At 35.4% G+C, this 26,061-nt stretch overlaps 1 long non-coding RNA gene across 1 annotated transcript; it reads right to left on the bottom strand.

Annotated features, from left to right (window-relative positions):
* Window positions 1-117: 117 nt before the first annotated feature.
* Window positions 118-25,827, bottom strand: LOC141375440 (uncharacterized). The gene is made up of 3 exons (XR_015495026.1): window positions 25,384-25,827; window positions 5,157-5,899; window positions 118-1,390 (listed from the first exon to the last, which is right to left on the bottom strand). It is a non-coding gene; the product is annotated as an uncharacterized LOC141375440 (long non-coding RNA).
* Window positions 25,828-26,061: the final 234 nt, after the last annotated feature.

Raw genomic sequence — 26,061 nt, 5'->3', positions numbered from 1 at the left:
TATATATATATATATATATATTATAATTGTGAAATTCTGTATCGTTTATGTTAAAAAAAAATTTCTCCTTAGAACTTTACATCTTACTTTTTTGGTTTCACAATCAGACAATTTTTACCTTTACATAATTACTGTTTTTATCCAATCAGCCATCTAGTTATCTATTTGGAATATTGAGTTATATGAGTTAAATGCCAGTGGTCCCGATTTTCACAATTAATTTTTTTCTGGAAAAAAAAAAGTCAGAAATGTGAGGAAAAAGCCTACAATTACCTTATTTTATGATTATTTTATTTTATTCTATTCCATTGCAGAAATGTGCTTCTATAGCAGTCTATTTCGACGGTAGGGATTTTCATTAAACCTTCACATTTTAACCTTGCTTCACAGAAGACAAGTCGATCTGTCAAGTGGACTTGGGTCTGCACCAAAAGCTGAAGTAGAAAAGCATTATAAAATCCAACACTTGAATACAAATTGCAAATTAGATCATTATATGCAGCAAATGTCTAAAATGTGTTATAATTTTTACATCCTATTATTTAGCAATAACCGGAGTCATAGCCTTAACTGCATTCAACGCGACTGAAAAGCTACATTAGTGGCCTTGCTAATATCCGTCATTAGAAACATATTCATGAGCTGTAAATAAAGCTGTTAAGCATAAAAGGTAAAGAGAAGAAACAAAAGACCTTGGTTAAAAGTCTTCAGAAATAACCTTCGGGGAGTCTAGAAAAGAAGAGGTGGTTTACACGCACACACGTACCAAAACATCATCATCATTTTTTTTTTTCTGTTTAGTTTTGGGAAGCATTCCTGTGACCCCTCACATAGTCGGAATGTGGGAAAATGTTCATAGTACCCCCTGAAAAGTAAAACCGGCCAGGCCAAGATCAACAGAGCACAAGTATATCACATTCGGTGGGAGCGCACAGTTTGTGTTCCTCCTCCCTCCCTAAATTTATATCTGCCTGGAAAATGAATTTGTATAAGGTCACACTCCAATCAGGATTCCCACAGCATTCCTGTCTAAATGTAAACTCAGAAAGCTATCAGCCCCAGCCAATGTGTGCCTTATTGAAATAAATGAGACTTCATTAGGAGAGCAAAATAGATGGCATTGCACATTGAAATTGTCTCACTGATTTCTCACCAGCGCATGCAAAGATGGGGGCTGTGCTCTATGTTCTCCCGATCTTCATAAAAAGGTGAAGCAGATGTTGTGTTGAAAATGTCCTTTTACAATAAATGATCACTTCCTCCATTTTGACTTAGTAAAGGGATATAATCCTCCCAAAATTCAAAACAGAGGCTCTGTTCTGCCGGATTCTGTCGGAAATCTGAATGCAGATAGATGAGCGCACGTCCAGATGCCTCCTGGTTGCAGATTCTGTGCCGAAATCCAAAAAGGAAATGTGTTAGCAATTGAAGCCAATGCCTCATATCTGTCTGCGCTGACATTTTTATTCATTTTAACACGTGTGAAAGGAGATAAAATGGTTTAAGAGATTGACCCTGAAACAATGGGCTAACTACACACAAACACGGTTGTTTTGAATTATAGGTGTACATGAGGTGGGGGGAAAAAAAGAGGTTTAAATCGAAGCCAAATAAAAGACGAAAAGCCTGCCTGCGCACATCTGGACTGAGCAGTGTGTTGGTTTAAGCAGAACCTCATACATCAATGAGCCATTTCAGCACATTGACTTTAAGGTTATTGGCTTTGGATGTTATAGTCAGGGCATTCATTTTCAGGGGAAGACATCTGCTTGGCTTTGGCTGCAGCGCAGAGGTGGCCTGCTTCTTCACCTACAGTAAAGGGCCATTCACTCCAAGGATGATAACTATAACTATAAATTTTAATAATCTTTCTAATTCCATGCGAATGAAAAAAGTCCACATCATAATTACAAAGGTTACAGCACTGTTGGAGTTATTTTGGGAATGATTTATTTTCCAATTTTCTAGCAAATGAACGAAGGGGAAAAAAAACACTTAAAATCTAGGGTGCATCTTAATCAACTTCAGGGCACTTATCAGGTAGTCAGCCAGTCGCTGTTTTTATTTATTTAATTTTTCAATGCTCTGAGTCATTTGCTTACTAAAAAGTTACACAATTTACAAAGAAAACAGTGAGCATTAAAATCATTCACTTCTTGGAAAAAAACAAACAAACAAAAAAAAAAAACGTTCAAATTAACCTCTATGAAATATGATTTATGTTTAAAAAAAAAGTCCATTTGTGACATACGAGTTCATGTGGATTCCATATATAGAAATCATGCCATATATTCAAAATATATTTCAAAGTATCGCAAGACTGTCCATTTACTTTTTTTTGCAACCATTACAATTACAAATATGTACACACGTTCAAATAGATGTTCACATATCAGATTTCTATATAGAATAGTTTAAACATATATCAGCATAAACATGTGATATGTTTATTAGTAAATAAAGCCATCCACTCTAGCTTTTTCAACCTCTCCACATTAAATCGAAAGTAATTAAATTGTAAAACACAATAAAAGCAAATTGAGATGATATGGTTAGTGGGATTTCACCAAGTACATCTTTCTGGATCAGTGTTGATCCTGAAACAACACTCCAATCAGCCAATTAGATTTAAGGTATATGTTTACAGTTTATGTTCAATCAAGGCTTAAATTAAGTTTATGTGCTTTTTCCTATTCAACTATTGTTATCTTCTGATTTTGGAAATAACTTACAGTTAAGGTTAGGTTTAAGAATAGGTATTGGGTTTTTACTTTATTTTAAAACAGGAATAATGTTCCAGGACATTGGCAAAAAACATACCCATTGAGATGATATCATAATTTGACACATAAAAAAAGTTCTTTCACAATCATTATATTTACAAAACATGAATTTAAATATATTTAAAAATGGAATAATACATTTAAGCATAATCTCCTAAAATTGTGAGTTGACATTAGCCCCTTTCACACAGTGATACTGGTAAATATCAAATTTCCATGATGACTTCATCGCTAAATTCAAAAAAGCGCTGTTCCCACAGGTAAGGACGTTCCGGAATTAACCAGTATTTTGGAACATCTATTCCAAAATATTGGTTAATTCTGACATCATTAACCAGACGGGCCGCACTTGTATAAGTAAACATATAGGGGTCAGACTTTTGTTGATGGTTTCACTTTCTTTAAAGCTTTAGTATTCGAACAGCTGCTTTTGGGCCGGAGATATTCAAAGTCATAAGCGTGAACCGCAGCTAAATGTTTACACATTTGACTACCTTACAAATTCTGTGGATGGATAAGTAGTGTGAACAACTTCGAAGTAAACATATGGAGCAACACTGTCACATGTCAACGTGTGTGTGCTGGAACTTATCGGAGCACAAGCGTCAAGCAGCTGAAGCAGAGCATGAAGGTAAACAAACATCGGTTTATCATAAGAATTTTATCGAGGATTTTTTTTTCCGCAGTTGTCATTAAGAAGGAACATAGAAATGTTATCTGACTTACATCTAGCAGCTAAATGTGTCTGGAAAAAATATTTAAAGGCTTTTATTTTCATAAACAGCACGAATGTTAATGTGTCGGAATGTTATTATTGACTGGAGTAGACGTCTCACGTCGTGTTCTAATCATGAATGGGCTCTTTCCGCAATTTTCCTTTTGGATTTACAGCATTCCGGCAAATTACGGTAATGTTACAACTTCTACAAATTTACCGTTATTTTCAAAAAGGGCCTGTTCAAACATACAGACCTTTCTGGAAAACTGCTGGTAATTTTCCGGAAAGGTCTGTATGTGTGAAAGAGGCTATTGTTGTTATTCTTCTAATGTTATACTGAAGATATGGAAATCAGCAATAATGGCAGCATTATTACAGGGTTTTTCAGTTCTAAAAAACTGCTTTCATATCTTTTGCCTGTTTTAGCTAAAATATTTGAATCAGTGAATACAAATACACAAACTGAGGGGGTGGACTGTGAGGAACCTATTCAAAGAGAAGCCAAACAAACCAAATGTGGAACAAACCTTTTAAAGTGCTGACATGCTTCATACATGGCTTAATATGTCAAGTACATGTATGTAACTGCCATTGAACAAATGACACAGCGCAACCTTGTCTCTTTTAAATACAATTTAAATGACATGTATTGTTGCACTTATAATGTAGGACCTATAATGTTGGTTTAAAAGATATTTCTGAATGAGCCCATACAGTTGAAGTCAGAATTATTAACCCCCCTGTCATTTTTTTTCTGTTTTAAATATTTCCCAAATGATGTTTAAAAAGAGCAAGGAAATTTTCACAGTATGTCTGATAATATTTTTTTCTTCTGGAGAAGGTCTTATTTGTTTTATTCTTTATAATTTAAAAAATTTGTTTTTAATAAAAAAATGAATAAATTAAGGTCAAAATTATAAGCCCCTTTTAGCTTTATATATTTTTCTTGATAGAAAAGACCATCATTATACAATAACTTGCCTGATTACCCTAACCTGCCTAGTTAACCTAATTAACCTTGTTAAGCCTTTAAAAAGTCACTTTAAGCTCTAAAGAAGTGTCTTGAAAAAATATCCAGTCAAATATTATGTACTGTCATCATGGGAACGATAAAATAAATCAGTTATTAGAAATGAGTTATTAAAGCTATTATGTTTAGAAATATGTTAAAAAAATCTGCTCTCTGTTAAACAGAAATTGGGGAAAAACAGGGGGGGCTAATAGTCCAAGGGGGCTAATAATTCTCACTTCAACTGTATATAAGTCTTGACTTTTCCATCAAGCCTATTTTTATGCAATATTCCAAAATATGTTGATAGCAACAATAGCTATTGTTTTCAGATGCCTCAGTTTTCAAAGTCATATGAAAATGAAAATTACATTTTAAAAATGTATTGTGAAAAAGTCCCTAAAAGCTGTTTTCGAAGGACAAAAACAGCATTTCAATGCTAATGCAAGGCCAACATTCTAAGAAAAGGATGGATTTAAGTTTGCTAGCATATATTATTAATTCATTATACAGTACATGAAAGAAATGCAGTGAGTCATTCTCTTTAACAGTGTCAAAATCTGTGCACACAACGTATTGATACAGTACACTGATTTACGACCTAGGAATCTGATTTAAATGCGCTCATTGTTATCTTCATACTTACCATTCTTGCTATAAACAGGCCTTCAGAGAGACAGAGAGAGGGGTGGGGGGTAGAGATTGAGAGACCCCTGATCAGACTCATGAGTCAGGGTGTTGAGGTTTCTACAAGAGACTGCAATTACCTCCTCTGATTATTATAGTTCCCAAGTGTAGAGTCAACGTGATGGTTTTCAGTCTGTACTCTGGCTCTTTTGTATTTGGCCTTCGCTCCTGTTGTCATGGAGCTGGAGATTGTGCGTGTCTAAAGGAAACGTTTTTGTGTCTGGCATGCATCTGGTGTGTGTAAGCATCATGAAACGGCTTTCTCAGTCCACAAAAAAGCGACTGTTTTTAGCTTGTTAAGAGAATGTGCTCGCAATATGTGTGCTGGTGAGCCAAAGAGACTTGGAGACCTTTTCAAAAGAGCACAAGCAGAGCTGTGCAAAGGAGAGTATAACAGAGTGTGCAGTCATCGATTCCCATTTTTAGAAGTGGCTGTGCTCTTTCCGAACTGAATGGCCTGGAAAACACATACTCTTCATAGTCGGTGTGTGACTCTGTGTCCGTTTGACGCTTAGAGCTCATCTTTCACTTGCAGAGTCTTTAGAGAAAGTTCATGTCTGGAATCACTTCGTCGATGATCCGCAAAGGCCTGTCTGGCTGTAGCCGACAGGTCAGGTGGAGTGATGTATCATGCAGTTCCGAGCAGCACCAGTATTCAGCATTCAGACTGCAAAAACTCCCACTGAATTGAAGAGGAAGTTTCTGTGAAGGAAGAGAGAGAAAATACAGTCTGATTCTCTAAGGCGAGGACATGATGATGTGCTTTAATAAGCTGGTTATCTGCGCATCTGTTTATTAGACAGGCTTTGTTTTCTTCTTATTGTGGCTGTCGGACAGAAAGCTGACTATATATTTTTTTAGAAAACAAGAATGACCCTGTATTGTTTTGGTTATGAAACACTGCATGGTCAATGTTGTTTGTATGGCTTGCATGTCAGACATTTGCATGTGCGATTATTTGATTATATATAACAATTTTATTATTTGAGAAAGATAAATTCATTAGTTACAATTTGAAGGAGACTTAAGCCCTCAAATTTAGGCCCTAAGCCCAGCTCTGTATCAAGACACATAGAACCTAAACTGGCTCTTGTCTGACAGCTAATCAGACATTTTGACATTTTTCCCCCCTTCCTTTTAGCTCTGCTTATATGTAGCCTACTGTTCAAGCTGCTAAAATAGTTTGTATTTAGTGAAAAATTTACTTCGGTTTCCGGTTAGAAAAAAGTTAATTTAGAAAAAAAAAAGTAGTTTAAACGATGACCAAGTGGACTGCAGTCGACAGTATACAACATTTGATCAATTCAGCCAATCAAATGAACACTTGACTAGACAAAGATACAATTCACATATATAAATTCACTTCATCACAACCTTAAAGGTTCATTATCAATATGAGGGCTGGAGTGGGACTTCTTGTCTGGCCTGGAGTTTTAAGCCTTAGACCGGCCCACCGCAGTTCACAATTGACTATTAAAACAACATTATTTTCGAATTCAGTTTCTAATGAAACTTTCACATCTTTTTGTGAAAAGTTTCTTTTTTTCAGAACACAGCTGCTTTATAACTTCAAATGTTTTTCATAAATATGAGAACATTAAAGGGTAACTAAATCTCCAACACTATCCTTTAAAACATCACAATGTTCTTTCCTGCAATATCTGAATGTATATTCTGTGCAAAATTCTTTATAGATATTCAATACTTTGTAACGGTGGTCACACAAAAAATAAAAATAAAATTAGAACACCTGCATAAGTAACAATACAATACAATACCTGCAATAAGTCTTAAGACACACACACACACACACACACACACACACACACACACACACACACACACACACACACACACACAAATAAATAAATAAATAAATAAATAAATAAATAAATAAATAAATAAATGAAATAAATAAAAATAATAATAACGTACACAGTTTGTTCAAACTTGGATTGGCGGCATCATAACGCAACATACTGACCACTGGACCACAATGGTGTTGCAATGCTGGTGTGTTTGGATAAATGAAAAAAAGTGTGACTGCTGAGAGTGCAAGCAGCTAGGGACACTGGCCCTCGCGGTCAAAAAATTAACCGGCCCACCAGGAATTTTCCCGGCTCCTCCTGATCAGCCAATCCTGGCCTGATCAATTCTCAGAAAAGTGTTTTTTTTTTTTTTTTTTTTTTTGACACCAATTGGTGCCCTCTCTGCTCTGGAAAAACAAACAAACAAACAAACAAACAAACAAACAAACAAACAAACAAATAAATAAATAAATAAATAAATAAATAAATAAATAAATAAATAAATGTACAGACAATGAACAAACAAACAAACAAACAAACTAACAAACTAACAAATAAATAAATAAATAAATAAATAAATAAATAAATAAATAAATAAATAAATAAATAAATAAATGGACAGACAGACAATGAACGAAAAAAAAAAAAAAAAAAAAACAGACTTCACCACACAACATACTTATTTCTAACATTTATAAACAGAAAAAATCAAGTCCCAAGTGAAAGTGAGACATGGCTATACAGCCAGTACAACAATACAAGGCATCATGCAAAAAAAGCACAGCATCCACAGGAAAAAAAAGTGTCAAATCTGTCCTCTATTTCTACGTATAATTTGTCGAGCTGTGCTGAAGGCACGTTTGCTACTCCTGCTGCTTGCAGGGATGTGAATGGCTGGATATCTGTGTGTGCACAAAACACGCGTGTAAGTGTGAATAAACATTATCTGCATGATAGGTTATAAAACATATTTAAAACATATCATCAACTGCTTATATATTCTTTTAATTTATGTATGCAACATAAAAATGTCTGATTTCTAAAAAATAAAAATAAAAAAAGAACTCTAAAGCATGCATGAAGCCCAACCGGGATGTGAGCTTTGATGTAAATAATGGCCTGAAACCCAGCCAATATATAAAAAAGAGCTTGGGCTGAAATGTATGACTCTACACAGGACAACACAAGTCTATAATCAAGTCTGTAGTAATCTAGTAATCTGCTCTGCTGTGATCTTGATTTCTCAGCTTTTCTTCAACAGTTCACTGAATATAATGGATTTCTTGGCAATTACTTTGTTTCTCAGGATTTTCCAGAGATTTCGAATCAGGCTTAGATCATGGGCTGGCTGTTTCATTTTTTTCACAGAAAGAAGGGAGCACACTTTTTACTGACTTCTTTACAAACTTTGAATTCAGTGCTTGCAATGTTTGATGATAAACAACATATTTCCCATTGGACCCAAATTAATTAAGCTTACTTACACCACTAAAGTGAACTTTGGACAGATTTTCAGGCCACACACCATGCTCCTCAAACTTTGCCTTTTGATTGTTTCAGTGATTGTTCAAGTTTTGGTCTCTGGACTTGGACTTGGTCTCCGGACTTGGTCACAACACTTTATTTTGATCATCCATTTGAGTATTAGTAGACTGCTTAATGTGTTGATACTGCTCCTTCAACAGACATTTAACTGACTATAAGTATCTTGACAAGCACATGTCAACTTACACTAACCCCAACCTAACAATCTACTTATAATTTAGTGAGAATTAGTTGGCATGTAGATGCAATGTACCTCAAATTCAACAAACAAACCATCAAAATAAAGTGTGACCCTGGACATTAGTCCAAATTATTTTTATTCAAGACAAGTAGTGGACAAAGTAAACAAGTCAAGCACTGATACAAACACAGCAATAAAATATTATCCAGTGAAATCCACTTTTTAAAATTTTACATCAGTCAAAGTACAAAACAGATTTTTTTTTATGCATTTAATTAATAAACATACTTTTGTGCAAAAAAATGAAAAATAAAAAAATGTGTTTACCAAAAGCTGTTATACTTAAAATTCATTATAATTTACATATAAAGAAGTTAAAATAACCCTTATCTACTGCATAGGAAGAAAACAATGTAAACAAAAATGTGTAAATGTGTAAATGTGTAAAAATTATTATTAAAGTATATTATTTTTTGCTTAGTTTTAAAAGAAAGTTTACTCCATTCAGGTTAGTTTGTAGATTCAGTGAATCATTTGTTTTTATTAACTCTGAATGGACTATTCGAATCAGTGAATTGTTGACTTGAGAACAAATGTGATCAAATCCGTCCAGTTCACAAATGAAATGTTCAATGCAATTTGCAAACTGATTTAACCAACAAAATTCAGCTCAATCACCAAAACACTAGTATCACATTTGTGATTTTTTTCTCCTCTTCAATATAACTTTTTTTACTCATTTAGAAAATGTAATTGAGTAAAAAAAAAAAAAATAAATAAAAAAAATATTATATATATATATATATATATATATATATATATATATATATATATATATATATATATATATATTTTTTTTTTTTTTATATATATATATATATATAATACATTCCTAAAATAAAAATACTTCAATGAAGTCAGACGAAAAAAAATCGTCAGACCAATAGTCAAGACACCGTATGTCAAGACAGATCTTATTTTTAGTATTAATTACTGAAGAGCATTTCGAGCTGCCAATTCCCCAATAAGATTCTCAACATTATCATATCCTATTTAGCATTTGTCTTTTAGGAGACCAGAATATATCCTCAAAGTGTTTTCTATTTTTAATTTTTTATTTTAAACAGTATGTTTGTTTGTTTGTTTGTTAGTTTGTTTATGTATCTAAAATATATCTCATTTAATACTTTAGACATTTCCCAGTTGTGGCTGGAAGAAAATCTGCAGTGTAAAGCATATGCTAGAATAGTTGGCAGTTCATTTCGCTGTGGTGACCCCTGATAAATAAAGGACCAAGCTTATTAAGGACATTGAATGAATGAATGAATGAATGAATGAATGAATGAATGAATGAATGAATGAATGAATGAATGGAATATTCGATACAGCTTTTGTGTCTCTGAGTTTCTTTTAATTGGATTTGTGATTGTGTTAATGAATGTGATTTACAGAAATGGGGTTATTTGATAAGAATCAGCAGATTCAAAAATGTGTAAATTGGTGTTAAGTGCTGTTGTTACAGCCTACTTCACTGCTATTGAGTGAATTGTGGCAACAACAGAAATGAGGCACTAAGAGAAAAATAGCTAAAGATTAACACTTCCCAAAACATGCAGATATTGAACCAGAAAAGGTTTCCCTTAGAGTCAGCATTATTTATTTTTTTATTTATCTCGCTTCATTTTTTCTGCTGTAGAAATAAATATGTTTTGACTATAAAGAGTAAATACTTTTGGTCCTTTCAATAGGAGTGCTCAGCTCAGTGACACTGCTTGTAGAAAGGTGAGCGGCTGTTTCTGATGTATGAGGGTGAAAGAAAAAGACGGGAGAAGTGTGTAGAGGAGTAATATCAGCCTCTACTCACTAACCTCAGTGCCATTTGAACCCATCTCTCTACTAGAGAGGTCAGCACACATGCTGAGGAATCCAGTGATGACAGCATAAAGTGACAGCAATGAAATTGGAAAAAGTGGTTGACCTTTCAATGACACACAGAAAAAGGTATGGGGATGGCAGACTGATAAGGTTTGAGATCTGATTTTTTATTTGTATTTTTTTTCAAAGCTGTCGGGTCTGTTACAGTGTCCTTGGCCAAAGACAAATAATAATAATAATAATAATAATAATAATAATAATAATAATAATAATAATTAAATAAATATTAAAAAGCCCCAATGGAGAAGTCTTCCCTGTCCTGTTGACACTGCAACGGTCTGGGAGATTGCATTTGCACGCACATACTTTTACTTTGGTTTGCAACGGAAGAGCTGTCGAAGGAATTTGTTGTGTTGGGTTTGTTTGTAGTGCCTGGTGCTCTCAGCTGTCAAAATGAGTTGAGGTGAAGACTGTAAATATTAGTTTGCTATTTCTGACAGCTCAAAACATGCATTTCAATAACCAAGCAACCAGGCCATGTTTCTCTCACTCCAACCTTTGTGCATCAAGCCCACTGATAGACAGCTGCACAATGTGGAAGCTCTTTTTCCTGGATGCTGCAGATGTAAGTGCATCTTTACCTGCCATATAAAAATGGTGTATCATCACATTAGGTGGGCCTGTCAATGCCCGAGCAGGCCATTGGCAGGACTTTATGTGCCCTTAAAAGTAACCCTGTAGACACTGCTGTCAGCGTGAATGTTTTCTCTGCTTTAGGAAACCTTCAAAAGAGCAGCTGACTGTCCTCAAGGCTGCCCGTGTTTAAGTGTTGAGAATGACTGCAGTGACATGAGATTTTTGAGAATCTACAAAATGGTGGGATCGGGGGAAACACGGTGGGAGTAGAATGGGTAAAGGTTTAAAAAGAGTGTTTTTTTTTAATTATTATTATTATTTTGGCGAGAAAGCCAGAAGTGCCCACAGGGAGGATTAATGGGAACAAAATGAAAGGCTCCAGTGTGCCAGACTCTCTGAAACCAAACTCTTCAAAACCAGACGCGGCACCACCCACCTGTTCCCGAGCAGTTGTGCTGTTATTTTTGGAGAGAATTGTCTTTCTTTATTTTGGTTGAACCAGCTGAGCAATTTTAGAAGGAGCAGGAAATTTATTTTGGATCTAGAGTAGAGAAAAAATGGGGAGGATTCTGCGAAAGGGATAATGAACAGTCAGCAGGTCATTATTGCAAAATAAACTCCTTTGGTGCGACATGAGACCCCACTGGAGTTTATTTTGTGTTAATGACTGGCTGACTGTACATTATTCTGCTAATTACATGGCTGCTTGACAAATAAATAAATAAATACATTGACATGAAATATTGATTCTTAGGGGTGGCTCACTTAAAAATTCCATATTCCTCTGCTCACACTGATGTTGTTCTAATATTTTATGGTTTTATGTCTCGCGTGGAACAAAAACTAAGCTATTGTAGAGAATATTGACAACCAAGTTAGTTGTCGAAATTTTGGTTCGCTGTGACTTTCATAGTTTTTTTTTTTTTTACTTTCATATATATATCTATATTTTTTTACTATAACATGGATGTCAATTGGTTTAGTAAGTAATATAATGTAAATAATGTGTATAGAGCATTTATTGTGCATGGGCATACACCCAAAGCTCCACACAGTCATGAGGGGGGTCTCTCCACACCATCACAAGTGTGCAGCATCCACTTGGATAATGCGTTGGCAGCCACTGAGCGCTTACCACACACCAGATATTGGTGGAGTTGAAAGACATTGATAGAGCCAATTTAATGGATGGGAATGATAGGGAGGCCATTATGAGTAGAGGCCGATGGAGGAAATTTGGCCAGGACACCAAAGTTACATGCCTACTCTTTACGAGCAGTTCCATGGGAATTTTAAAGATTACGGAGAGTCAGAACCTTGGCTTAACATATCATCCAAAAGACGTCACTCATAGACAGTATAGTGTCCTCTTCACTATACTGGGGCATTAGAACTCACACAGACCACAGGTTGAGCACCCCCTGCTGCCCTCACTAACACCACTTCCAACAGCAACCTAGTTTTCCCATGTGGTTTCCCATCCAGGTACTGACGAGGTTCAGCCCTGCTTAGCTTAAGTGAGCAACCGGTCTTGGGGCTGCACGGTGATATGGCTGTAGTTTAGTTACTAACATGCTAACTTCAAAATGTCCTCTTCTTCTTCTTCTTCTTCTTCTTCTTCTTCTTACTTACTTTAAAGACATGTTCACACTTGACATGCCTAAAGTATTTGTTTTGTTTGTGTGTTTTAGTTGAATAAGAATGATTACTGCCATCCAAAACTTGGTTCACATCAACCAAGCATCCTGAGATTATGAAAAGATGGGTCTTGCAGACAAACTCTAGTCACTATATCAAAATAGATTTAGCAGAAGATTTACCAGATTTACCAAAAAATAAACAAACAAAAAAACTCTCAAAGAGCCTTGAAACCCCCCGCTTCCGCAGGGTGTTTCCACACCTCTAGTTTGAAAAGAGTCAGGAAAGTGGGTGTATAGCTCTGTTTGGGTAGGAGTGTCTGGGGAGGGAAAAGGGGAAGGATTTGAATAAAAATGGGAGTTTCCATTTGGGCACGCGCCGAGGCATGCACAAGGCAAAATAAACAAACAAACAGGGGAGAAAGACAGTGACTGTGTTTAATGACGGTGAATGTTTGATACCGCATGTCGTGTAAGAGAAAAAACCTCTGCATTTCTCGGTAACTCAGATGCACTCGGTAGGTCAGAAAGCCGTGTGTGTAGACAATCCTGTCACAAAATGCGGTAAAAATTAAACACAGCAGTCGGCAATAGCTTGCTTGCAGTATTGACTTTTACACTCAGAGAGCAGCATTAACAGCAGATCTTTCAGTCCATAATATTGTAGTGATATTAACGTAAACTAGGTAACTTAGAAATCATTTTGACTACGGTCTGTCTTTAAACACTGAAAGAATACTGCTGACGATACGAACTGTAACTTTGCCATCTGAATGAATAAAGAAAGGGCGCTGATCGAACACACTTAACAAATCTGCAGAGACAGGACAATCAACACATACTGGAGCTGCATCTTTTTTTAAAAGAGACGAGCAGCAAATCCGGATTTCAAAATTTCCAGATGCAAAAAGCTCTCGAATAAAAAAAAAGTTCCGTACAAATGTATTTCTGCTGCATGTCGCGTGCACTGATCCACGCGTAACTCCAGTTGTGCTCTCATAGCTGGAAAATTAAAACAAAACCTTTGTTGCAGCACATTATAAAAGCAACACTGATGACCCGTATCTCCCACTTCTTTTGGCAACACAACGTGTTGTTTCACAGTCTTCGCAGCTAGTATGCATATTAATGAAGTTGCACAGCATACAGAATAGAGCGTGCTGATAGCTTTGAACCAAGTCTTACTCATGAATGAATGCAGCACACTCAGAGACGTAATATGGTACTCCCAGTACCATATTATATTATAAAACATTCTTTAATTCTAAATCATCTTCATTTTTTTGAAGTTTGCCATAAAATATTTCAGATTCTCATTTAACATTTTTATTTATTTATTTATTTATTTATTTATTTATTTATTTATTTATTTATTTATTTATTTATTTATTTATTTATTTATTTATTTTTATTTTTATTTTTTATTTTTTACATTGTCACCAATTCTATTTATAATTTTTATGGACAGAATTTCATAGCATAGCCTTTACAATAAAACCAAAATAAAATGCAACAGGATTATTCATGTTAGATTTTTATTATTATTATTATTATTATTTTTTGTAAACCAACCATGCTGTGTGTAAGCCATTATTTAAAACAAAATAGTCAAAATATGGTCAACCATTTGGTAGAGCAGAGAGTTGAAAAAATTCAGTCTTTTTATGCAGCCACTGAATTCTTGGTACTTTGGAAGCAGAGGGTGAAAAAAACAAAAAAAAAAAACAACAACTAACAAATCATAAAAGGTTTGCAACAACTTGTTGGATTGAAATTATTTGTATTTGCATTTGTAATGTGCTGAATCATCCTAATCTGGAAGATGACCTGAAAAAGTGCAGACAGTATTTTCTCACTGTATATTTATACAGTATTGCAATGAAAAACAGTCCATATCTGGAAATTATGTGAATGACTAATCAGAATCAAGTGTCCCAGAAAACCATATAATATGGTTGTATACGCCATCCCTTTTATGAGTCACAAACAAATTTGAATGGTGTAAATGTGTGCATAATCACATCCTTTAACCTGGACATGCAAAGTAAATAGCGGCATTCGTCTGCTTTGTAAGGAGTTGCAGTAAAATAATGAAATTCCTCATCTGCCAAACAGAAATAAGCATGAAGTTCGACTTGACTGTGAATTCAGCATGAATCAGAGGCTGTTTTGCAATTTGAATAACCCATGAGCCAAAGTTAAGCAGGTCTATTTCACCACAGCCAACCTTTACAAGTCTGATTTATGTAAATTGCTATACTGTGGTGCCACTGAAACATATTGGAATATGAAAAAGGAATATTAAGCATTTACTATATAGCTGAAGCATAAAAATGCACACTATTAAGTGCGCCGTTGTGTTTCGCCCTCTAGTATATTTAAGGAATATCCTCATTACAGTAATAGGACTGTGTTACATCATTTGCCATTGTGTTTTCTGGAATCGTTCCATCCAACTGCATCATTGTACCAACGCAAACAAATAAGGAAAAGGAGTAGTGCCATTTCCTTTGAGATCTCCTTAGGCGTCAACAAATCTGATCAAGTTTTCCAAATTCACCATGAACAGGGGGAGGAAGATGAAACATGCTTTCACTTTTCGCAGCTAGTTGCATAATCCTATTCTGTCTCTCTCCCCGTTCATTTTATATTTAACGTTGTGCCTTGCTAAGGACATTTTTTTTTACTGTGTTGGAGAAAAGTAGTGCTATCTAGAAGCCAAGTAACAAAGTCCCCCTCAGACATACAACAATACGAGTTAAACACATCCCTTCTTCTCCTTTAAGGCAGCAAACTGATGAAACGCACTGACTGGAGAGAAAGAGATTAAGGGTGTGAGAAGAGTGGTGGACAAATCTCATTTAAAAATGGCAGTAAGGACATGCATAATTCAAACCCATTACAGGGTGCGGCTTCATTGCTCAACACTAATTGAGACCTTCAGATCTGATCCAGAAAAGATTCCTCTTTAAATTCACACATGCATGCCAACATGGTGCAATTTATGTATCTTCAATAATAAAAACACATATATACTGTGTATATTCATTCATATGTTCTGACAGGGTGCAATGCAATTTTTAATATAGGGTATTTAATGTTTGTCAAAATAATCAGATATTTTAAAGGAGATTTCATTGCTTCACGTTTTTCAAGGACCATTCACTAAACCGGTCTCCTATCTATTCTGTTTTTCTTTTGGAAATAGACTTTTTCTTTCTGAAAGACTTTGGCTGAGTACTTGTTTACGGTGTTTCTGTCCTAGCGTAGCGGTCTGCGTGTGGTTGCCTTGTCAGTAGGAGTTTTTTCTTTAGCAGGTGTAGTCAGCTGTGAAGAACATCTCTCTGAATCAGACTTTGAGTGAGTATCTTCCCTCGTTTTTCCCTCTTATTTGCAGTTTTCTTTACTATGCCAAAATCAGCTTGAACACTGAAGTTTTACATTGATATCAAAACACTCTCACAAAATCTTATTTTTATTACTATATGTTTACAAGTGGCCATGCCCTCATTGACACATTCACAACAAAAGAATTAGTTGTCAGTCTTAGATTACTGAATTACTAACAACTACGGCAACACTTCCACTCTAAACTAAACTCACACCTATAAATATCCACAGCTATATTTCTGGCAAAGCAATACCATGTAAAGAGGACCATACTGGAAATGTAGGCCTAATTTTAAATGGCAGATTTCATGTGGACATCGAATGCCATGGCTGTTAAGTCTGAAAGTCCCATAAATCACTTTAGTGCCTTCTCTTTTAAACCACTATATGCTTTTGATGAGCAAATCTGCCAAACCTGCAACTGATTCCAGCTTTTCAACAGACTTCAGGCAGTCAAAGTGGCATTACATCATGGAAACATGGTTTTGAGTGCCATTTGGGCTTGGGTCTTATATATCTATCATTACATGTCACACATTGCAATGGAGCTGCTCCACACACAGTATGTTTCCAAGCATGTTTTATGTGGGTATTTTATTTGTGTATTTGCAGAGATGAGTCATCTCTATTTTTTTATATCCACTGTCCCCATATGTGACAAACACTTTACTCTTTACTGATGTATCAGAGCTTATCTTAATTAAAATGGTAGGGATGAAATTACACTTTAATTGAACTATTGTTGTATCAAATGACTTGGCCATTTCGGATGTTGAATACATCTTGAATATTTCTAGTATGGTATTCTGTGTGGTTACATGTGATATTTACAAATAGAATAGCCTATGCATTTGCTCATATAGTGCAATGACAAAAAAAAAAAAAAAAAAAAAAAATATATATATATATATATATATATATATATCCTCCTACAGAGTTTTAGGTTAAGTTAAAAAAAATATATATATTCTGAATTAATACATAATATAACACAATACAATGCATTCTCATTCAATCTTAATGTTTTTTTTTAGAACCATACTCTGCACTGTTGTTGCATCATAGAAATTTCATTGTTTTTATTGTATAGGTACTATGACTATGCATATACGATGGGTAATTTATAACTTTAATTTAATAATGTAATATTTCAATTCAGCTCATCTCATGAATTTCATCACTACATTAGCAATTAAAATGTAATTTTGTAGCGAAACTGATTGATTGTATTTGTTTAATTTGCTTTCTCTCTAATAGTCATAGAAAGTCTTCAGCTTTAACGTCCACCAGTATTTTTTTTCCAAGTCATTGCATCTGTGTTAAAGACCAACTTTAGCAAAATGCGACTTGGGCAAATGGTGCCTGGGATCTTTCCACTGAGGGAAATTGCAGTCTTCGCACACAGTTCAAGACACAATAGCACTTGCCTTTCATCATTTGTTAAAAAGGCCCAGTAATGTGTTTTTCTGCTGTCTAACAGTATAATAGAACTTGTCCGCTCCACTTTAATGGTGCCCTCCATCCATAATCAAGCTGATCTTCCCAGCTCTCCTGATGAACATTAGATTTTAATTAGCCGCACTGCAATGATTTGTTCAGCTGATTAAAGTATCTTGCCTTCTCTTTGTGTAATAATCGCTGTTCTATCTCTAAATGCCTCCCAAACATGAGGCCGTACGCTCTTTCTGTGTAATAGAGCTGAAAGAGTGTGTGGGGCCTGATTGCTTTTCCATTACATGTAAGACGGTTGGCAGGAAAAAATGAAAGTTGCCCTCAACCTCACTGCCGTCATTCTCATTTTGGAGGTTAAATCCTGCCAAACGACACCTGGATCCAACATGTTTTATTTAGACACGAGCCATGATCTCTGGAAAAATTAATAGCCGTGTAGGCACATGCATACACATTGCCCTTGCGTTCTCATTTACAGTCCGCGCACTTCAAATTCTGGCAGTTCAAATCCATTTTAACCCAAGATTATTAAACCTTGCAGATTTAAGATTTTTTTTTTCTTGACATAATTCAAAGTGAGGAAGCAAAGCACAGCTGGTATGTAAAAAGAAAAGGGTACATTTATCATAGCTAATGTACTAAAGATGAATCGGATGGGTTATTTTGCCAAGAAAGGTCTCATTGTTAGTAGTCATCATGGTTTAAAGCTTTAATACTATATGCCTTATGAATAGGAACCTGCTGAAATTTATTCTCTGCGCTCACATGGGAAATATGGCAGATATTGTACATTTTAATGATCAAATATTTGCCTGTAATAATAGAAGGGTAATGGTATAGTACACAGAAATGACAGTAGCTATGTAACCTCCGTTTTCAAAGTCACAGTTAGTTTTTTGTACAGTCAGGAACAAGGTAAATGTAAAAATATATGTTAAACAGTGCTTTACTGAACAAATTACAACTTAAATTAAATAAAATTCAATTGTAATTATTCAAAGGAGAAAAAAAAGTCTCAGCTAATTTTATAAAGTACAGTTGAGATCCTTTTTACTTGCACATTAGTATAATTTGAAGGACTCAAACTGAGAACAGAGCTCAGACTATGATTGCAGCTTATTTTTAGATATAATATTCAACATTCAATATAAAAAACGCACACACAAATGGCACATTACAGTCTAAATATCATCATTTATGTTGCTTATGTAAGTTTTTTATTTGCCAGCTTGGAGATTTCAGGTGATTTCTGCACTTCTGGTGCGCTGTATGTCATTCTGTATCCGCTACTGTAAAGATCAGGTCAGCATCAATGAATCTATAAAGAGTAACATACCAGACAAGAAGTGCTGCAGTGGAATGTGTCACACTGTGGTGTATATGTGCTAACATATTATTTTCTGTGAGTGTTCACACACTGGTGGTGTTACTCAGCATCTGTGCTATAACTCCAGCTGGTTTTATTGTGAATGTCTGATGTGCAATACCTTATTTCAGTCCTGACACAATGTACCAATGTGCTTTAGTTAACTAAGTAACCCACTGTATTATATTAACTATGGAATTACCACAACAGCATATCCAAGTACTTCAGTATAGTATGGTTTAAAAACAACTATGGTATCATTACTATAGTTTTTTATTTATTTATTGTTTCATATAACTTCATAACACGGAAATTTACTGAAATGCCTTTTGCAACTGCTTTCACAACTACTGTAAATGAAGTAAACAAATTAATTAACTATTTTTTTTATTTAAAAACTCAATTAAACTGTAATAAACTGCTAATATTTATGCTTATTATTTTACATTGTAAAAGCTATTGAGAGTATTCTATGCATAATAATTCCAGGGTTTTATTTTCATTACATATTTACTTACCAGCCACTTTATTAGGTACACCTGTTCAACTGCTTTTTAACACAAATTTCTAATCAGCTAATCACATGGCTGCAACTCAATGCATTTAGGCGTGTAGACATGGTCAAGGCGATCTGCTGCAGTTCAAACCGAGCATCAGAATGGAGAGGGAAGGTGATTTAAGCGACTGAACGTGGCAAGGTTGTTAGTGCCAGATGGGCTGGTCTGAGTATTTCAGAAACTGCTGATCCACAGGGATTTTAATGCACAACCATCTCTAGTGTTTACAGAGAATGGTGCGAAAAAGAGAAAACATCCAGTGAGCAGCAGTTCTGTGGGTGCAAATGCCTTGTTAATGCCAGAGGCAACAGTAACTCAAATAACCACTCGTTACCTCTGAATGCACAACATGTCCAACCTTGAGGCAGATGGGCTACAACAGCAGAAGACCACACAGAGTGCCACTCCTGTCAGCTAAGAACAGGAAACTGAGGCTACAATTCTCACAGGCTCACCAAAATTGGACCATAGGGGGTCAGAATTTGGCATCAACAATAAGAAAGCATGGATCCATCCTGCCTTGTATCAATGGTTCAGGCTGCTGCTGGTGGTGTAATGGTGTGGGGAATATATTCTTGATACCCTTTGGAGTCATTAGTACCAATTGAGCATTGTGTCAACGCCACAGCCTACCTGAGTATTATTGCTGACCATGTCCATCCCTTTATGACCACAGTGTACCCATCTTCTGATGGCTACTTCCAGAAGAATAATGTGCCATGTCATAATGCTTGAATCATCTCAGACTGGTTTCTTGAACATGACTATGAGTTTATTGTACTCAAATGGCCTCCACAGTCACCAGATCGTAATCCAATAGAGCACCTTTGGGATGTGGTGGAATGGAACAATTTGCATCATGGATGTGCAGCTGATTAATCTGCAACAACTGCGTGATGCTTTCATGTATAATATCAGTATAATATGGACCAAAATCTCAAAGAAATATATCCAGTACGTTGTTGAATTTGTGCTACGAAGGATTAAGGTAGTTCTATTTCTGAAGTCAAAATGGGGTCCACCCCAGTATTAGTAAGGTGTACCTAATAAAGTGGCCGGTGAGTGTATATAAACGTATACATTAAATTAGGATTTCCTGGGGGCCCACTGCATCAGAATGGAGCTGAGAAGCACAGCATTAAAGACATCACTAAGAATTTAGGTAAACTGTAATCCATACAGCATATTGGCTAATACAGCGTAGAAATATGTAGAGAAATGCACTTCTCCAGAGTTCATTTCTCAGGCGAATTAATGAGTTGTATAGCAACTGAATGGCTTGCCTGAGGTAAATGCTTTATGACATTGTTTACAAGCTGTTTTATTGATAGCTTTCTATGGTATAAACACTGACTGAGAGATTACAAAAGATGTGAGAGGTTCATTCATGTGTAGTGGGTGCTTTAACTAGAAGGAGAGCAAGAACTGATTAGATTCACTTGTGTTTTGGTGCTGTTTAATCTGGCATCTATACCGTTATCTGTCCTGCAATTTCAAAGGTAACAAAACAAAAATGCTTCTTGTGATTATTGGACTGCAAGAATGTGTTTTTTTTTTTTTTTTTTTTTTTTTTAACTACAGCGGTTTGAACTGTAGCTTTACCAAATAACTAAAATATTGTCAGTATGATGGTGAAAAACTGGACATTTCTAGTCAAACCAACCTTCTGCAATATTATACCAAAAGTGGAAATAAGAGAAGCATTAATAGCAATAAATGGGGAAGAGCATTGCTAATATGTGATTGTTTTGTATTACAATATGGAGCGATTAAGTTTTGATGTTAAATCAAAAGCAATTCACAAGTACTTGAAAATGAGTTGATTTAATGACAATAATTCTCTATGATTACAACTAAATTAGTATAACTGTATAAAATGATAAAACATGAAATTATAAAAACATATAATAATAACTGTACCTAGCTTAAATGTAAAATAAAGTTACCTGAGAGAGAGGAGATAGGGAAGAAGAGAGAGAGAGAGAGAGACAAAGAACAGAAAGTAGGCCCCAAAGAGAGCTGATAGCAATTTATCCAGAGAAGATAGACTCCAGACACACTCTTGCATTCACACACACTCATATACTATGGCCAATTTATTTTATCCAATTAACCCATACTGCATGTCTGGACTGTTGGGGAAACTGGAGCACCCAGAGGAAACCAACACGGGGAGAACATGCATCAATGGTCAGCATCATCTCTTCACAAGTCTTGGATCCCATCAGTTGTGCTGTTCTATCTCTAGAGGGTGAAAATACATACTAACTACTGAGCCACAATGCTGTCCACACCTAAAACAACATAGACTAAAGTATAGTGCTAATTTAATTACAATCCTGGGATTAATTATATTAAATCATTATTGTAATACTATTGATTGATAATTAATATAAATTTTACGCATATTTAACATTAACTCAATTATTTATCAAATAACAAATCATTTACACTTTGGTCTATTTACTCCTAAATCTGCTTGCATTATTAACATTTTGTTCTGCTCCTACTCACAAAAGCCCACATGTAAAGGCCTAAGCATTTTTATTTGTGCATTGACTGCTTTAAGTTATGAAAAAAAAGAATAAAAAACAAAAAACAAACTTAAAACAAATGACAATAATATCCTGCATTTTTCCACATGATCAAACAGAAAAGCATTTATTGAACCAAGGTCCAAGCATTTATTAACTCAGCAGCCACCTTGCCTTTAACCAAATATTTAACAGAATAGCTGATCAAAGAATATTTGACTAAGCACATATCCGAGCACTGAAAACATATCTCCAATATGTTTTCATCAACTCGGTATGAGCTCGGTGAAATGCTTTGTATGTTTTTGTATTTAGGCCTAAAATAAAAAATCTAACACAATTACAGAGCATATCAGTGTAGGCTGCGAGTGGGTTTGCTTGGGAAAAAAATCAAATACTGTGTATGACATGAAAGCTAAACTAGTCATGTTTTTTATGAAGATAACAAATAACACAATTAACTTAAGTGCAACATTGTGTTAGGTTTAACCAAATAGAAATGAGATTGTAACTATGGTAATGTCTGCCCTAAACTGAGATATTCTCTGTGCTTGTCTGGATAAGCAAACACCAGGGCAGTGCTCCACCGCTTGACACTTCACATGTGAACAGCTTTATTAATGTATTGTTGCTTCTGTGCTGTAGATACATCAATTAATTGTTCTTTTATTAATTTTATTTTAGATGTGTTAATTTTGCAAGTGTCCGATTAATAATTTCATGTCCCTATAGTCAGTCAGTCAGTCTTTATTCATTTTCTGAGAGCAATTTGGTTGCAGCATACAAGCATTTCACACATAATACACAAAAACACATTGTACAATACAAATCTTCCCTAAAAAAAAACAAATAAATAAAAATAAATAAATAAATAAATAAATAAATAAATAAATAAATAAATAAATATTTACAGCTGAGGGGATTAATGAAAGTTTGAAACAATTTGTTTTACTAAAAGGATTTCTGTATCAAATTCCAGATTGAAGAAGATAAAACTCGTGGTGCATAGTATGGGAATCATGACAGAATACTCTGAGCTTTACTCAAAACTTGTCTATAGTATAACTAAGCCATAGCCATCTGTTGTCTTCGTTATTTCTCCAAACAACTCTTATTTTTCACACTTAGAGAATGTCACGGTTGCAGGTGCATGAACTCTTTCTGTTTTGTTATTTTCATGTGGGGTTGCTGTGCCTTCCACATGCCAGGTTTTATGTTGATCATGTGATCTTGCATCTTGCATATGCTGTTCTAATCATTAGTCGCAACTGTGCGTACTGAGCACTCCTATATTAAGAGCTGGATCCAGCTCCTTATTGTTAGTTTGTTACTTGTGTCTTCATGTTGTGTCTGTGTTTCGCCAGGATCCTCATCAGGTTGTTTGGACTCCCTGATCTGTGCTGTTTCTGTGTTTCCCTTGTTCTGGTGCTGGTTGCACCTTTGATCTTCAAATCACTTGCGATTGGATTTATCAGACTTTGTCTTTTATTCTCTGATCGTGACAGAGAATTGAACCAACAAAGCAAGAAAAAAAAAAAAATAGAACGGTGACTATGAACTGTAAAACATGCACATTAGTGATTTATCTAAATTAAATGATCTCAATTTCTATAAGCCGTACACTTTTTGCTGCCTTTTCTTACAAAAAATATAATTATTAACAGAAAAGAACTATTTAATATTTAAAACAGACACCTGCACACATGAGTATCTCACTGTTCGCCTCGGCATTCACCTAAAATAAAAACCCACACCACAGTAAATTAAAAAAAATCTATTTTTGAAAATGTATAAATATAGTTTAAATATACATTTTAATAATGAAATAAACAAAATAAATGAGTGGTAACAGTTTCTCGTGGTAACTACTGTCAAACTGAAAGCAAAACAAACATAAAGATCCCTATCATAAATCCGGCGCAATGTGGCGCAAGGTGTGACGCAGTTGTTGTATGCTAGTTTTAGCTTGGCGCAAGAGTTGTTTTGACATTTTTCACCAATAGCAAATGCATTTGCGCTCATATGTGCGCCCGTAGGCATTCAGATCTAAAAAATGAGGCGTGTTAAGGTGCAATGCTGGTGCGTTGCTATTTTGAGAAACTATAATAGTCTGTTCTATAGACCAGAACAAAGCCGGTCTATTGTGCAACGCAGAGCGCGTTAGTTGTGCGCCTCGCGTACACACTGTTTTATACACACAAGATGTAGAGCATATATATATATATATATATATATATATATATATATATATATATATATATATATATATATATATATATATATATATATGAAATAATAAGAATATATATAGGATATAAATATAAAAGATTAAAATATTACAAAACATATTATTTTATATTAGCAAAAGTAGAGTCTGACATGTCCTTAATGCTTTTGCACCCTGTGCTTTAAACTTTGCACATGGATTGTCAAAATAGAGCCCAAGTGTGCAGGTCTGGTTCTCTGTCGTTTTCCACTGCTGTCTTTTCCCTTTTTAAAAGCCACAGCTTTGCAGTGAGACTCAAGACAGGTGGCGCACACAGGTGATGGTCATTAAAATAAATAAATGAAAACACTCATGAAATGGTATCCAAACTCGGTCCTGGAGGGCCGGTGTTTTGCAGATTTTAGCTCCAGCTTGCCTCAACACACGTGCAAGGATGTTTCTAGAAAGCCTAGTAAGACCTTAATTAGCTAGCCCAGGTGTGTCTAATTGAGGTTGGAACTAAACTTTGCAGGACACTGGCCCTCCATGACCGAGTTTGGACATGCTTGAACTCATGAATCTGAAAATCTGGAAAAAATGATAATTAACAGATTTTATTATTATTATTTTACAGTGCAATGATTAGGAAATGCTGGTGTTCTTCCTTTCTGTTCATGTGCATGCCTGTGGCTGATCATTTCTCAAGTGTTTTCTATCAACAATGACCATGAAAGACTGCTTGTTTTGTAGTCTAAATCCTTGGAGGGATGGAAAGCATCACCTTCCTCTAGAGCACACTAGCTTTTCAGAATTTTAAATCAAGGTTAAGTAAGATGATTGTGATGATGTGCATTTTGATGAGATCCCCCCATGGCGCTCTCTGACATGACCTTAATCTCCAAAGGACACCCTCCTTCTCGTTGGCACCACTAAATCGCAATGCTGGAGAGCATCCAGGTGTGTTTTATAAAGTGACTGTGATATATCTGTCACACTTACCCACACTCAGATCAGTGGGTGGGAGGAAGACAAATGCAGATTTTGAAGGATAGATGGATGGATGGATGGATGGAGGAGACCAGGCTGGTTAAATGGCTGAGGGAGAACGTAAATACTCCAAATGTGGACTGAAGAAAACAGCCGTCAAAGGGAAAAAAAAGTTGAAGAAAGAAGAGAGGCGATGATCAGTGAGCAAAGTCAAATGATCCAGCAATAGGAGTTGAATCATAATTCACGGCTCTCAGTTGGACTATTCGTGTTCTCAGGAAAACTTGTGCAATGGAGCCAAAGTCGTGAAAGCCAAACACAAAAGATATTGGACCCCGAGGTCCCATTCGAAGGAGAACTGCATTCCCTCTGAATTCTTGCAAACTCTCTGTTCTTTCGTGTCAACAGTCGGGCAATCGAGGTTCAGTCTGGTCAGCCTCCAATCAGGAAGTGGATGACATATGACTGCGGATTCCAGTGGTTTAAGTTAACACATTAATAACAGCCCAACCACTGCGGCTGGAAAAGAGAGAGAGGAAAATAAGCCTAACCGAAGACATATGGAAAATATTTTCTTTCCCCTTTAAATTATATGTCTCGGAGCCTCGGAGTCCAATTACTCTACATATTTAAACTGCTGTTTATATTTTAAACATAAATAAAACCCTAAAAGTCACGCCAGAGCCTGTT

This window comes from Danio rerio, chromosome 7 (assembly GCF_052040795.2).
Source record: "Danio rerio strain M-AB ecotype USA chromosome 7, GRCz13ab, whole genome shotgun sequence".
NCBI classification, from domain to species: domain Eukaryota; kingdom Metazoa; phylum Chordata; class Actinopteri; order Cypriniformes; family Danionidae; genus Danio; species Danio rerio.
The sequence above is the reverse complement of the archived record's forward strand: the minus strand, read 5'-3'. Positions and strand labels throughout refer to the sequence as shown.